A 9,199-nucleotide genomic window follows, 5' to 3' on the forward strand; every position below is an offset into this window, starting at 1 on the left:
TTCAATGTGGATGTAGCTGGTCAAAAATAGAGGTGGGGCATGGCCCTCCACGCGACCCGTAGGACTAGCATATAAAAAGGTTTAGCTAGGGCGGGTGGAGACCTTTTTATATAAACGTGGTCTCAGGCTTATTCTGCGTCTGTAATCGTGGTCGCTGGTCCGACGCCTGACCTCCTCATTTCCTAGCATCTTAGGACCGTCATTTTTTCCGTTTCCTCTTCTGTAAATTGGAGGTGATGAGAAGTGAGATGAGGAGCCTAATGAGCACTGCATTTCTTGCCCAGAGTCAGAGAGGCCTGTCCCCACCCTAAACCCCAAAGGGTCTCAAACTCGATGGTCAGCAGGTAAACGGTGATTGAAGTAGCCCAGGGTATGAGGAACGACAGCCCAGTTGCTTAGCATTAGCAAGAAGCGGGAAGAAGAGTGTGGGCTTGAGAGGTTGCTCAGTTCAAGACACGCCACGGGCTTCACTACTGGACCTCAATTGCCTCATCCGTAAAATGGGTGATATTAGTCCTACTTCGTTGGGCTGTTGTGAGATGATGTTTATTTAGTGCTTGCCACATCATAGACCTTCGGTAAATAGCTGTTTTATTCTGGGTTTCTCTTCCTCCATTGGGCGTTGTGTCTTTCAGTCTGGTTTAGAGAATTTGGAGTCGACCTCCCTCTGGAAAACAGACAGATTAGCAAAGACGTCATTGGAAAGGAACACTTATTTGGTGTTTCCATCTAAACATAACACAAAATGTTTAGATGGAGGAGTTCCCATCGTGGCGCAGTGGTTAACGAATCTGACTAGGAACCATGAGGTTGCGGGTTCGATCCCTCGGCCTTGCTCAGTGGGTTAGGGATCCGGCGTTGCCGTGAGCTGTGGTATAGATCGCAGACGCGGCTCAGATCCCGCTTTGCTGTAGCTCTGGCGTAGGCCGGCGGCTGCACCTCCAATTAGACCCCTAGCCTGGGAACCTCCATATGCCGCAGGAGTGGCCCTAGAAAAGGCAAAAAGACCAAAAAAAAAAGTTTACATGGAAATTTTGAATCAAGTTAGGCCTGAGAGAGATTAGCAGGTGGTAACAATTACTCTTAGAGTACAGCTAGTGGTAGTCAGCCCTTTCTTGCATTTGGAGAGCTTGGGGAAGGAGCACTTTGTAATGTCAAAGTTCACTGGTGGTCACGTTTGATACTCTTTTTCATTCCAAGTGTTTCTGTCATTCAGACTACTCAGACACTTTGAAGTAGTTGTGAAGAATGAGTAATAACTTTTTTTTTGTCTTTTTAGGGCCGCACCCACGGTATAAGGAGGTTCCCAGGCTGGGGGTCTAATCCGAGCTGTTGCTGCCAGCCTACGCCAGAGCCATAGCAATGCAGGATCCAAGCCACGTCTGTGACCTAAACCACAGCTCACGGCATCTGGATCCTTAACCCACTGAGTAAGGCCAGGGATTGAACCCGCATCCTTGTGGATACTAGTTGGGTTCCTAACCCACTGAGCCACAATAGGAACTCCCAGCATCTTTTTAAAATGAGGTGAGGAGTTCACATCGTGGCTCAGTGGTTACCTAATCTGACTAGGAACCATGAGGTTGTGGGTTCCATCCCTGGCCTTGCTCAGTGTGTTAAGGATCTGTGAGCCGTGGTGTAGGTTGCAGACGCAGCTTGGATCCCGCGTTGCTGTGGCTCTGGCGTAGGCTGGCAGCTACAGCTCCGATTCGACCCCTAGCCTGGGAACCTCCAAATGCCGCGGAGCGGCCCAAAAAATGTCAAAAAGACAAAAAAATTTAAAAAATAAAATGAAATAAAATGAGGTGAAATTCCCATTATATTAAATTAACCTTTTTTTTTTTAGGGCTGCACGTGCAGCATATGGAAGTTACCAGGCTAGGGGTCGAATTGGAGCTGCAGCTGCTGGCCTATGCCACAGCCACAGCCATGCAGGATCTAAGCAACGTCTTTGACCTAGACCACAGCTCATGGATCCCCGACCCACTGAGGGATCCCCATGGATACTAGTCAGATTGGTTTCCTCTGCACCACAACAGGAGTTCCCCATTAAATTAACCATTTTAAGTGAACAACATAGGGGCATTTCATATATTCACAATACTGAGCAACCACCATTTCTACCCACTTAAAAGACATTTTCATCAGCCCAAAAGGAAACCCTGTACCCATTAAGCAGTTATTTCTCATTCCCCCTCACCCCAGCTTCTGGCAACTGCCAGTCTGCCTCTATGAATCACCAAATCTAAATATTTCATATAAATTTGATTTGTGACAATTTGTGTCTGTTTTCTTTCATTTAGCATAATGTTTTTAAGGCTCATTATCAGAGAATGTATCAGTATTTCATTCCTTTTTATAGCTGAATAATATCCCATTGTATGGATACACCACAATTTTATCCATTCACCTGTTTTTACCTTTTGGCTATTGTGAATAGTGCCGCTAGGAACACATGTATTTGTTTGAGTACAAGCCTTTAATTATTTAGGGTATATACATAGGAGTGAAATTGCTAGATTATGTGGTAATTTCATGCTTAACTTCTTGAGGAACTGCCAAACATTCCCACAGAAACTACACCTTTTTACAATCCTGCCAACCATGTGCAAAATTCCAGGTTCTCCACATCCTCATCAACCCTTGTTATTTTCCATTTTATTTTTAGTATAACCAACCTAATGTGTGTGAAGTTGTATCCATAGTGGGTTTGATTTCCATTTTCCCAATGATGATGAGCATCTTTTCATGTACTTGTTGGCCATTTGTATACCTTCTTTGGAAGAATGTCCAAGTCTTTTACTATGGGTTTGATTTCCATTTTCCCAATGATGATGAGCATCTTTTCATGTACTTGTTGGCCATTTGTATACCTTCTTTGGAAGAATGTCCAAGTCTTTTGTCCATTTGAAAACTGGGGTTCTGTCATTGATTTCCAAGAGTTATTTCTATATTATGGAAAGAAAAGCAATGAAAAACCTCTCCTACTCTTTACCAATCTATGCTGAGGTGAATCTTCAATACTTCACCTGGATATTTACAGCTCTGCCTTAGCCTTCTCTTCCTGTTTGTGCCAAGTCTAGAAATCAGCCAGAAATGAAAGAGTTAGGTCTTCTTAGGTCTTTTCTGAGCATTTGTCCTCCCCTGGGCATGCACATTGCTTTCTAAATTCCCCAGCATAGGTGAATGCTTTTCACTGCCTTAATTACCCAAAGATATTCTTACCCCAGCTTTTGGCATATCTGCTGTTCTCAATTGTAATCTTGTGTCCCAGAGACCTGTCAGTTCCCTCTTTCCTTACCGTGTTTTCCAGGAATGCAATTTTTTTTTTTTTTTAATTTTAGGTCTGGACCTAAGGCATATGGAGATTCCCAGGCTAAGGGTCCAATCGGAGCTACGGCTGTCAGCCTACATCACAGCCACAGCCGCTCTGGACCCAAGCTGCATCTGCAACCTACACCACAGCTCACAGCAATGCCGGATCCCTGACCCATTCCACAAAGCCAGAGATCAAACCCACATCCTCTTGGATACTAGTCAAATTTGTTTCCACTGTACCATGACGGGAACTCCTCTTTTTTTTTTTTTTTTTTTTTTTTTTTAGGTATAGTTGATTTACAGTGTTGTAGTGGTTTCAGGTTTACAGCAATGTGATTCAGTGTGATATATGCATATATATATATATATAAATATATATAAAATATTGTACTCTTTTTTAGGTTGTTTTCCATTACAGGTTATTACAAAAAATTAATGAGTTCCTTGGTGGCTCAGCAGGTTAAAGATCCAACATTGTTGCTGCTATGGCTCTGGTTACTGTTGTGATAAGAGTTTGATCCCTGGCCTGGATTGTAGGTGTTGTAGGTGTGGCCAAAAAACAAAGATAGTGAATATAGTTCCCTGTGCTACACTACTGTTGCTTTTATCTATTTTATATATAGTAGTGTGTATCTGTTAACCCCAGATTCCTAATTTTTCCCCCCACTTCCTCCTTTGGTAACTAATTTTGTTTTCTACATCTATGAGTCAGTTTCTGTTTTGTAATGAGTTTATTTGTATCATTTTTTTAAGATCCCACATATAAATGAAATCATGTGGTATTTGTCTTTCTCTGTCTGACTTCCTTAGTGTGATAATCTCTAGGTCTCTCAGTGTTGCTACCAATGGCTGTATCTCAGCTTTTTTGATGGCTGAGTTGCATTCCATTGTATATATGTGCCACATCTTCTTTATCCAGTCATCTGTAGATGGACATTTAGATTCCACATCTTGGCTATTGTAAATAGAGCTGCTGTGTACATTGGGGTGCATATATCTTTTCAAATTTAAGTTTTCAAAAAAAAAAAAAGAAAACAAATTAAAGTTTTCAACTTTTCCAGATATGTGACCATGAGCGGGATTGCTGTGTCATATAGCATCTCCATTTTAAGTTTTTTAAGGAACCTCCATATACTGTTCTGCATAGTGGCCCCACCAATTTACATCAGGAATGCATTCTGAATTAAAAAGACGAGCACCTTGAGTTGGTCTTGCAGGTAACCACCAGACACGCAAAATACTGTGAGAATGAGGGCTGCTCTGCTCCCTCAGGAACTGGGGACCAGGACCCCATACTGGGAACACAGGCTGCTGTCTTCAAGTCCTCCACTGTGCTGGGGGAAGGGAAGGGCAAGGGAAACATCACAAGACTTTCCTGCAAGACTTTCTTTTTCAAATTGCTGTTTCATTTCTTTTCTTTTCTTTCTTTCTTTCTTTTTTTTTTTTTTTTGCACCTGCAGCATATGGAAGTTCCCATGCTAGGGATCAAATCAAAGCTGCAGCTGCTGGCCTACATCACAGCCACAGCAACACCAGTTCTTTTTTAAAAAATATTCTGAGCAAAGCCAGGGATCGAACCTACATCCTCATGTTTACTAGTCATGTTCTTAACCCACTGAGCCATGATGGGGATGCCAAAACCTTTTTAAAAAGATTCTGAGTCATTCTGTGACTCAGTGGGTTAAAAACCTGACTAGTATCCTGGAGGATGCAGGTTTGATCCCTGGCCTCACTCAGTGGGTTACGGATCCAGCATTGCTGTGAGCTGTGGTGTAGGCCAGCAGCTGTCACTCCGATTGAGACCCCTACCCTGGGAACCTCCATGTGCCACAGGTGCTGCCCTAAAAACAGAACAAAATTCTGAGAGTCTGTGCTAGGCAGTATTTGTCTTCCCCACCAAAGCTCTTCATCATTCGGCACTGTTCCAAGCCCCAGGCTGGGGTTGGGGATGCTGATACCTACACACTGAGTCATTGGCTGCCTTTTCCTCTCATTTCCAGTTGGGTTCAGCCCTGGTAGGAGAGCTGAGGGCCGGAGGAGAGGAAGGTCTGGGTGTATATTCCCTGGCTCCTGCCCTGTTGGTCTGCATCACTCCCAAAGCCTGCAACTCCAGCTCTCTCCAGGTTCCAGGACTGCTTCCTCCCCAGCAGCTTCAGGCCTGGCTGGTAACCATTCCTTGACCCCAGGGAGTCACCATCCCTCATTGCTTTCCCTTCACCCTGCACATGACTCCTCAGTCCTGTCCCTTAAGGGCATCCGCTGACCAATACAGGTATGTGTAGCTGTTTTTTCTTTTTTCTTTTTGTCTTTTTAGGACAGCACCTGCAGCATATGGAGGTTCCCAGACCAGGGACTGAATCAGAGCTGTAGCCGCCAGCCTACACCACAGCCATGACAATGCCAGATGCGAGCCATGTCTGCAACCTACACCACAGCTCACGCCAACACTGGATCCTCAACCCACTAGCGAGGCCAGGGATTGAACCTGCGTCCTCATGGATGCTAGTCAGATTCGTTTCCGCTGAGCCATGACAGGAACTCCTGTGTGACTGTTTTTTTTCTGAATTCACAATTCCAGGTTTGGATTCCTGCACCCTATTAGATGCTCCCAGGATGACGTCTTCATCCTGATCCTGTTACCTAGAGTGCCCTTCTCCCCATGCCTTCTCAGGGTTTTGGAGCCAGATTTCACCTCCTCCCAGAAGCCTACCTTGAACTTACTGAAGCTAAGTGAAGAGTCCCCGTCAGGGACAGCCCCCATCATAGCACTTAACCAACCGGATTCTCATTGTCTACGTGTCTGAATCTCTTACAAGAGCAGAGGCTATTTCACCCGTCATGGTGTCCCTGGGGCCCAGCCCAGGATAGACTACGTGTATGAGAGCCACAAAAATGACTGCATTGTTTTGGCTTTCAGGTCAGACAGGCAAGAACTAGTTATGGTTCACTGTGTGCACCAAGCACTGTGCTAGACATCGGAGAAGGGCAGGAGATGCCACAGACCCCATCTCTGCCCTCTGGCAGAAGAAATCCAGATGAATTCAGTATATTTGAGCATGTTCTGTGAACCATCCTCACCTAATCTAACTGATATTTACAGACTATTATACCAAGCAACTGCAGAGTACATTTTCATTTTGGGTGCACGTAGAATGTGGATAAAGATATGCTGAGCCATTTTTAAAAAAAGGGTCGGCAGAGCCTCCTTGCCTGCCCACTTGCATCTCTCACAAGTATCCTATCCTAATAAATCTATTTCTCTCCTATCAAAAAAAAAGTATCAGGAGTTCCCGTCGTGGCGCAGTGGTTAACGAATCCGACTAGGAACCATGAGGTTGCGGGTTCGGTCCCTGCCCTTGCTCAGTGGGTTAACGATCCGGCGTTGCCGTGAGCTGTGGTGTAGGTTGCAGACACGGCTCGGATCCCTCGTTGCTGTGGCTCTGGCATAGGCCGGTGGCTACAGCTCCGATTCGACCCCTGGCCTGGGAACCTCCATATGCCGGGGGGAGCGGCCCAAGAAATAGCAGCAACAACAACAACAACAAAAGACAAAAAGACAAAAAAAAAAAAAAAAAAGTATCAGGAGTTCCCAGATGGCTCAGCAAGTTAAGGATCCAGCATTGTCGCTGCTGTGGCTCGGATCACTGCTGTGGTGGGGGTTCAATCCCTGGCACAGGAACTTCTGTATGCTGTGGGCACAGCCAAAAAAAAAAAAAGAGAGAGAGAAAAAAGTATCAGAAAATGTCAAAGAATTGAAATTACACAGAATGTATTATTTGGCCACAAAGGAATTAACTTTAAAAATCCTTAACAGTAAGCTATAAAAACTCAAATGTTTGGAAATTAAGTGGCACACTTCTAAATAACAATGGGTTATAGGAAAAGTTCACAAGGGAAACAGAATATTTCTAATTTAATGAATCTTAATATGTAAAAATGTGTGAGTTGCAGTTAAAGCAGTGCTTGGATGGAAATATGTAGCTTTAGGTGCATATTAGCAGATAAAATTTTGGGAGTTCCATTGTGGCTCAGTGAGTTAAGAACCCAACTAGTATCCCTGAGGATGCATATTTGATCCCTGGCCTCTCTCCTTAGGGTTGAGGATCCAGCATTGCCAAGAGCTGCAGTGTAGGTCGCAGACACAGCTGGAATCTGTGGCATAGTTAGGCCAGCAGCTGCAGCTCCAATTCAAACCCTGGCCTGGAAAATTCCAAATGCCTTAGGTATCGCCCTAAAAAAAAAAAAAATTCAAATTTTAAAATCGATGACCTAAGCATCCCTCTTAAGGAGCTAGGAAGGAGTTCCTTTTGTGGCTCAATGGTAATGAACCTGACTAGTATCCATGAGGATGTGGGTTCAATCCCTGGCCTTGCTCAGTGGGCTAAGGATCCAGTATTGCCATGATCTGTGGCATAGGTCACAGATGTGGCTCAGATCTGGCATTGCTAAGGCTGTGGTGTAGGCCTGCAACTGCAGCTCTAATTCAACCCCTAGCCTGGGAACCTCCAAATGCTGAAAATGTGGGCCTAAAAAGTCAAATAAAAAATAATAATAAAAAAATAAAAAAAGGAGGAGTTCCTGTCATGGTGCAGTGGAAACAAATCCCACTAGGAACCATGAGGTTTCAGGTTTGATCCCTGGCCTCGCTCAGTGGGTTAAGGATCTGGTGTTGCCATGAGCTGTGGTGTAGGTCACAAACTCGGCTCAGATCCCAAGCTGCTGTGGCTGTGGTGTAGGCCAGCAGCTACAGCTCCAATTAGACCCCTAACCTGGGAACCTCCATATGCCACAGGTGCAGCCCTAAAAAGACAAAAAAAAAAAAAAAAGAAGAAGCGGCTAGACAAAGAAGAGACAAATACTTGGTAACTAGAAGAAAGAGCAAATAAGATAAGGCCACAAAGTAATAAAATACAAAAAAGAACAGAGGAAAAACAACAAAGCCAAAATTTGGTACTTTGAAAAGATTAATAAAACTGATTAACCCCTAGTAAGACTAATCAATAAAAAAAGAGAGGGGAAAAAAACACAAATTACTATTATCAGGAATGAAAGAGGCAGATATTAAAAGGCTAACAAGGGGCAATAAACAGGTTTGTACCAATAAGTTGATCACCTAGATGAAATGGACAAATTCCTTGAAAATACAAGCATGCTAATTGCAATCAAAATTATAAGGAACTATGGGAGGATTCAGTAAGGTGGTTATTCTAAGTCCAGAGGGATCTGGAAAGACTTCCTGAAAATAGTATTTAAACTGAGATCCGTAGGAAAAGTGGGATTTGACCAGGTTGATAGAATTGGGCAGGGGAATGGCACGTGCAAAGGACCTGAGATTGAAATGAGTTGTGTGTATCCAAAGAAGAAAAGTCCACCCTCATGGCCCTTTTTAGTGGTTGGTTACCACACGCTTACATTCTTCCTGGGTGTAAATCTCCAGGTGGACCTGCTGGACCTGAGCAGAAACATTTAGAGTCCAAAGCAAATCTGGTAAGACAGATATTTGGAAGTTTCTGAGCTATAAACAGGAGACAATTGAGGCTGCTAACTATGTCATTTCCTCAGTTCTGGTGCTAGTATTTCCTTTCACCTGGCTAGTGATGCTCCCAAAACTTTGCTTCCCTGTAGCCTCACACTGGGCGCACACCCACTCTATGAGGCGTTGCATTTCATGCCATAAATTCTTTGGAGCTCATGTCTGCCACTCTTAGCTCCATTCCACAGCATGGCAGGCTGAGGCTTCAAAGAAGGCCTGTGTCTTGCCTGAGGTGGCAAAAGCCAAGCCCTAACCACTGTGCCTAACAGATTTCCACCCTGCACATTTCAACCTCAGCCCTGGGTGGGCCACATATTGTGACTTGGACCTGGGTTTCCCAAATGACCC

General features: G+C 44.2%; 1 protein-coding gene across 1 annotated transcript in view; it reads right to left on the reverse strand.

The window, feature by feature from the left end:
• The window catches only part of KANK2 (KN motif and ankyrin repeat domains 2), a 468,727-nt gene that overhangs the window by 120,023 nt on the left and 339,505 nt on the right, over positions 1–9,199 (reverse strand). The gene's annotated exons all lie outside the window — the stretch shown is intronic.

The sequence above is a fragment of the Sus scrofa genome, chromosome 2 (genome assembly GCF_054392235.1).
Source record: "Sus scrofa isolate SSC_HxYL_T2T_F1_AM1 chromosome 2, Sscrofa_HxYL_maternal_Yorkshire_Landrace_v2.0, whole genome shotgun sequence".
Taxonomy (NCBI): domain Eukaryota; kingdom Metazoa; phylum Chordata; class Mammalia; order Artiodactyla; family Suidae; genus Sus; species Sus scrofa.